The sequence below is a fragment of the Cibotium barometz genome, chromosome 10 (genome assembly GCF_041138505.1).
Source record: "Cibotium barometz isolate CiBa-2024 chromosome 10, ASM4113850v1, whole genome shotgun sequence".
In the NCBI taxonomy this organism is placed as follows: Eukaryota; Viridiplantae; Streptophyta; class Polypodiopsida; order Cyatheales; family Cibotiaceae; genus Cibotium; species Cibotium barometz.
In genome coordinates, this window is record NC_141055.1 from 44,782,154 (window position 1) to 44,789,733 (window position 7,580).

The following is a 7,580-nucleotide window of genomic DNA, read 5'->3' on the forward strand; positions in this document are numbered from 1 at the left end:
CCCGCTTGTCTATGAAAGGTGTGCCATGAGATTAATAATGGATATTGTATTCTTAGATTAAGTTCTTGCATAAGCCTAGGCGACCGTGGATAGCCATGGACCTATTTTTTAAGTATGGCTACCCAAGGCGTGCAGGCTATGGGCCAAGATAAGGGTCATTGTGTATATGCACCATTTATTGTTTTATGTTAATTCAAGAGAGTGCTCTTCTTCTCTACTCTCCTATGCTATTGTTTTCTTGCTTGCCTCTTGCTTGTTTGAGCTCTTGTGTGCTTGCTTGCATGTGTGTGAGAGAGTGAGTGTATGTGATTGAGTGAGAGAGGAGGTTTGAGCTTCTATTGGAGTGTGGTGGCGGTGTTGAAGTGGAGCTTAGAGTGTGGTTGTATGGCAACACTATTTCCTATGAGAATCCGAGCACAAGAAATCAATGAGGTGAGTGACACATCTTGTTTATGCACTTGTGTGGGGAGCTAGGTTATGGTAGATTAACCTCTCGGTTTAAGCTGTTTTGTGCTCTCGAGTGCAGTGAGGCAAGACCCCACGAAATTGGCAAGGGCTTCCCACCTCCATATCATGCCTATTTATTGGCCTTGAGATATCATGCACTTTGATTCCTCGCCATAGTGTCTTAAGATCCTCAATCAAAGGCTTAAGGTATAAATCCAGGTTCGCTACCTTTTGCTTACCTGGTATACAAGGAGAGCAAGCATGATATGACCTTTCTTGATTGCCACTCATGGAAGAGGTTGTAATTTACCAATACAATAGGCCAAGTATACCATGATGTGGAATTGAAGCCAAATGGGTTAACACCATCCATGCATAAGCCAAGACGTAAGTGATAGAGCTCATCTTTAAACTCTGGCCATTGATGCTCCACATGTTGCCACATCGGTGAATCAGCTACGATCCTCATGATGCCATTGATTGAGAAATGAGTTGCATGCCCTATTATGAGTTATAAAATCCCCTTATATTTAAACATGTGTTGGAGGTGAGGAATGATAAGTGTCTCAACATCGTTCAGGGAATTTTGTCTCCTTACAAATTATCTCTACAGTGACTCTCTCCACATTGTAGAAATTGTGTTGAATCTTTATTAGCCCGTCTAAATAGCATGTAATCATTGGGACATGCATGTATTTTTTTATAATCCATACCTAGCATAGAGAGCAATTTACGAGATCCATCTCATGAGTCTAGGCAGTAGATTTTGAGGGGGAAGAATCCTCTTGAGAAGCCTACAACATAACATAAGAAATCATATGTCAAAATATCTACAAGGAGAGTATATAAAACAAGAGACATTTTATATTTAAGAGAATATATTAATTGGATCTTACCTAAGAAGACGTGACATTTGTATCACTCTATCCAAAGTTGTTTGCAAGTTTAATAGCTCCAAGTTTTCTCGTAATGTAGAGTATGAAAATCCCTCAAATAAAGGGGTTCTTGCCTCTCTACGCAAGGTTTTCTCCTCTTGTGACATTGGATCTTGCTCTCTATCATCCCATGACCTCCCGCTCAAAGAAGTCATTAACCATGTCTTCCATGATGAGATCCTCTTCCTCCTCATATGCCAATGGTGGAGGCACCTCATTCATTTGTTGGTGAAGATGATTCTTAGCCATGCTTTCTCTTTGAAGACTTGCTACCTTTCACAATCTACCCGATATGTCATTGAATGGTGTGGAATATTGTGTAACACTCTCCTATGGTTCTCCTCCATGTTTTAATCCACACTTGGTCGTGTCAATGCCTCATGAAGCCCATATGTATGGACATGATCAATTGTTATACGACATTGTCGTATATATTGTCCCTTACATCGATCACACATACAACACATTGTTTCTCTCAATCATGCTTCGGAACCAACATCCAGTCCTTGATCATTGTTAGACATCTAAAGTCAGGCCAAAAATGAATATGTATTAGCATAAAAAGACATGAGCTATTCAGAACTGCCAAGTGGAAAGTTGCCCAAGGTTTCGTTACTAGGTAGCGTTCAATAAACTATCGTTGCACAGTAGAGAAAAACTAGCAACAAAATTGTACTGCTGAGCAGTGACTTGAAAACTAGTATTCCTGCCTAAATATGCACTACCCCGTGATTCCTTTCAACCTACCCCCTTTGTTGCACATGCTAGAACAACGGATGGAGTAGCTCTTTCTCCTACCCAAGTCCTTCCACCTCTCCCTCCATCAAAGCTCTCTCCCTCTCCAAGGTATGTGCTTCTCTCCCTCTTCTATTCTTCATTCATTTCTTCTTTTCTCTCACCAAAGATGTGCTTTCCATTTGGAATTCACACAAGTTCATCCATGAAAACCTAAAGGAACGTCCTAAGAAGGTATTCCTTGTATGTTGTGGTGGGCCTTTGGAAATTGCTTGGGGCATTGGATGGGCTAAATTTCATAACTTTGTACGTGTAAGTGCCCCATTCCATGGTAAATGTTATCGTATGTTGATCATTGGTTCTATCATGGAAAGCTTTATTCCTTTCTTGTTTTCCAAGCTTTCATAGAAAGCTTCAACCATGCTCTCTATGTGATCTTTTCTTTTCCTTCCTCTCTCTTTCCTTTCTCTTTCTCCCTTCTTTTTGCCTTGCCCTAACCATAGCTTTTACATAGAAGTGCTAATAGAGAGTTTTGATTGAGGGCTCTACATCAAAGCTCTCTATTATGCTTTCTATGTAGAAGCTAGGTTAGGGCAACTTAAACCACAATAATTCAATCATTTATGCATTAGGGTTAGGTTAAAGAAACTCACCTTATTTTTCTCCTTTTTCACTTCTCCTCTTGCTTTCAAGCACTATGTTAAAATGAGGTATACTTTCTAACTTTTGGTTTTATTTTGTTGCTATTTTGTAGGCTTATTCAAGTCAATAACCCACAACTCTAACTTCTTGAGGTAAGATCTCCCTCTTTTCTATTAGGTTTTTAGGAATTTTTAGGGTTTTATGCATTAAGGATTTTGTGAATTTTTGGGGTCTCTATGGATTTTGTGAGCTCTCTATGATGCATAGAGCTCCCAATGCATACAGAGTATTTAGGGTTTCGTAGCTTTTTGGGAGGTTTTATGACCTTAGGATTAGCATAGAGCTCTCAATGCATATATAGAGCTTTTAGGGTTTTGTTTTTTTTAGGGATGTCCTTAGGGTTAGTATAGAGCTCCTAATGCATACATAGAGCTCTCTATGAGCGCATAGAGCATGCATAGATATTTAATCTTATGTTTAATCTATGCGTAGGCTATATGCATAGGGCTATGCATATGGCTCTATGTGTAGGTTCTATGCATAGAGCTTTATGTATAAGGCTCTATGTGTAGGCTCTATGCATAGAGCTTTATGTATAAGGCTCTATGCATAGGCTCTATGCGTAGGCTCTATGCATAAGGCTCTATGAATAGGGTTTATACATAAGATTCTTGCATAAAGCTCTATGGATAGGCTTTATGCATAAGCTTCTTGCATAAAGCCTGTATGAATAGCTATTTATGAATGTTTTATGCTTCGAGCAATTGACTGTTATGCATTTATTTGGGTTGGGTTATATGTATGGGCAATGTCGATTGACCCATTGTGTAGGACCCATATGTCGCAAATCTGCTGAATATCATCAACCAATGATATGGGCAGCAAGCATTGACTCAGTTCTCACAGACAAGTATGGTTTAACAAAACCTTGCCACATACACATAGTTTATTCTTTATGCATTTTGTAAGTCAATTGGTTTAATCTTATATGCAGGCCAACATACCATCGGGCTAGTCAACTCCACATAGGTAATCTACCCCATATGACCAGTTGTCTCCATGGGGATAGTCCACTCTGATAGGCGCAAGTCCAAGTGTTGCAAGCCCATCACGCTAAAGCTATGATGAGCCTACACCACCAATGTTGACTAGACTGACCCATGCTCCCTCACATCCATCTTCACCACCACGATGACATAGTAGGGAGCCTAGGGGGACTAGTAGACATAGTAGCGAGGGGATCAAGCTGCTTTTGCTTTGGGAAAAGTAGCACTAGGTCTCTCGAGTCATCTCCCCAATGGGGGGGTTCTTCATGCGCTCATTTTGAGCCACCCCCAAGGAGAACCATCCCACCATTTGATCAATGCACCCTACCATATAATGTGGATATCGATGTGCCCTTGTGAGATGGATGGATGAGGAAAGTAAGTCATTAACCGCATGCATGTACTTGCAAACCTAGAGTTCACAAACTCCTTTAAGAAGTGGAAAGCCCAAGATGAGCTCTCAAAGAAATATGTTATTGATGTGCTCAGGATTGAGTTTGTTGTTCCACATGCAGGCCTTTGCTTCTTGGAGGACTGGATGAAGACAAGGATGAAGCTTTTTCTCTCTAATAGGAGAGCAAACATCAAGAGAGTGGCGAAGAACAATTTGGAAAAGCTAAGCGTTTGCTCACAAGAGGAGTGGAGGCATGCATAGAGCATTGTCAGCAGAAAGCATCCACATAATTTTCAACAACAAGTGGCGGCAAGTGTTTCTGACTACAGAAGTGAGGGGCTTTACACTTTGGCTTAAGAGGAAAGTCCTCCTTCATTGCTTCCTTCATAAGTATCTATTTTACTATTTTCCTTCTCCTCTTTCATTTTGTTTTATACTATATTGTTTCCGTTAACTAATTGTATATTTTTTTTAAATTTCTTTTGTAAAGGGAGGTTGTTGGACATGACCCAACAAAAGAGGAGTACGATTATGGATATAGAGCTCCCATTCGCAATTGTGGGCTTGGATGCATACTCGAGGTGTACGTTTGAACAAGTTTGTTTTGGGGACTTAAGCAAATGAGGTAAGCAGCCGCTAAGCCCTTCTCTTATCTATATGTAATTGTATTTTATTGTTTTATACTTACCTTACTCTTGTTTGCATGTATGTAGCTGGATGAAGAGAAAGAGGAAAAGGAAGATCTAGGCCATGAGCATGAAGTGGGTGAAGGACATGAAGATGATGATGAGCGCCGAAGGAATCTGATGAGGATTTCGAGTAAACTCCTCTTCCTTGATTTCTCTTTGTTTATGACCAAAGGCCCAATAATTCAAGAAATATAATATATATTTGGCTCACTTGCATTCTTCCCAGTTTTAATTTCTTTTTCAAGTTTATATCTGTATAAAAAAACTCTTTGTATCAATTAAAGAAAAGAGTTGGGGCAGACTCGAGATTCCTGTGCAAACTCCCCAGTCTACCCTAGCTTTTTTTTCCATGTCTTCTATCGCTATTTTGTTGTTGACCAACAAAATTTCACTGCTATTTTTGATGTTGAGTAGCAATCCCGTTTGCATAAAAAATAGCAGTGTTTCTAGGAGTGTAATGGGCCTGACATCTCCGTACCCTTCTAGTAGTTATATAAAAAATGTTGCTATTTTTGGTGTTACACCCTCATTCTGTTGTAGTGCATGCAGGATGAGTATGACTCAATCTTTAAAAATGATACTTGGTATTTAGCAGGTTTGCCTTATGGTTAAACGACCATTAGGTACGAAGTGGGTTTATAAACGAAAGCATAAAATTGACAGTAGTGTTGATTGCTCTACGAGAGGCAAGGATTATTATGAAGGGTAATGCTCAAGATAAGGGCATCAATTATGATGAGACCTTTATACCCACATCTCATATGACTATGATTAGGTGTATTCTTGCATTGGCAGTGCATCATGGTCGGAATTCATATTAAGACTACCTTCTTAAATAGTGACTTACATGAGGAGGTTTATGTGCCTCAGCCTCATTGTTTAATTGAGAGGAGAAAAGAATCTAAAGTATGTAAGTTAATAAAAGCTTTATATGGTCTTAAGTCAGCTCCCATAGCATGGTAAGAGAAGATAAACACATACTGGGTTGTAAATATTTTTGCAATAGTCTAACTGAGAGTACTCTCTATGTAAAGAAAGTGCTACACTTAGTCTCTAGGATGTAAGTGAACCATTATGCGTCACTTTGGTGTCTCATCTATCTATGTAATATAAGCTCCCACCCCCACCTTCAATGAAAGCCAGAGTGCATTAGACATTTGCAAGGAACCCAATGTTTTATGCTCTTATAAGAACCATTAATGTGTATTATCATCAAGTTATGGAAAGGCTCATTACAGAAAACATTAGCTCGGCTTATGTCTCTACACATTGTTCACAAAGGCTCTCTTATAGGAGAGAATTTCAAATCTTTTTGCAAAGCCTTGGGCTTATTACCATTTAGGGATTAATCAACCACATACTCCTTGTACATGTTCATATAATCACTATAGGGGGGATTTGTAGCTTATATATGGTAGTGATGTGTGGATGTAGGATAATATGGGCCATGGCACTTTATCCGTCTTTAGGAGGTTTTTTCCCTGAGCATAAGTAAGCACTATTATGAGTGTGTAAGTGACTTTATGATGTCACTTCCCTTGTACTTCACTCACTCTCATGAATCTACTTTGAGTGTTATACTTTCATTTATCTCTTCTTGCTTACTGCATGTATGTGTGTGTTGCTACATTGATCTCCACTCCAACAAGCCTCACGAGGTCCATTGGTATATATATTATTAACATACTATTGGTAATTTCGAAATGAAACTTTAATCGAATATCTATGTAAATAATAAAAAAATACCTAGATAATCTTCTAAATTGCTTACATGATAAATGTATCAAAACATGTATTCCCTCCTCCTTCACACAATTTCAAGAGAGATCTAGGGCATTTATAAATAAGAGGTTTTGCCAAAATTATAAAGCTTAATGGTATTATTTAACATGGAAGACCAATAGGTGAATATGCTTTTAAACTTCCTATATGCATTAGGAAAAATTTAGACTCAACTTGGGCCCTCCAAGGTTTGCTACACATTCTCTCTCTAAAAAAATTGGGCGCATGGCAAAATCAGCTCAGAAGTGAGGAGTTCGGACATTTGGAATCTACCTTTTGAGACCTTTCCAATGATATATAGCATGATGGAAAATTCTCATATTTAAGAAGTCCCCAAATTTGGTGATGACATGGCAATTGGATTCCAAATGTCCAAACTCCACTTACTTTTGAGTTGATTTGTAAAAATTTTACCATGCACCCATTTTTGTAGAGAGAGAATGTATAGCAATCATTAAAGCATCCAATTTGAGTCTAAATTTCCCAAATACAAACTATAAATTATAAAATTAGGAAGGTAATAATTAAAATGTACCTTCTCTTGCTATTTATTTCTTAGTTTATATATCTTTCCTTATTACTTTTGTTCTCTGTGTTTCACCTCCCTTCCATATAACTCTTAGAACTCCTAAAGTTGGAATCCTTTATGCAAAGAATAGACTCTGAAGAAGAAAGGAAATTGGGAGCCATAGTATCTTCAATATTTTCAAACCAAAAGTGACCATGATTGTAACTATTACGCCGATGCGAAAATGGAATCGACAGAAGGAAAAACGGTGGAAATGGCAAAGCCACGTGGACGACGAGCCGTGCCAAGCCAACGGGCCGATGTGGCGCCGGTTGGATCATGGATTCGGCATGGGTCATCCATTCACATCTATCCCGATTCACATCACATCCACTCACATCT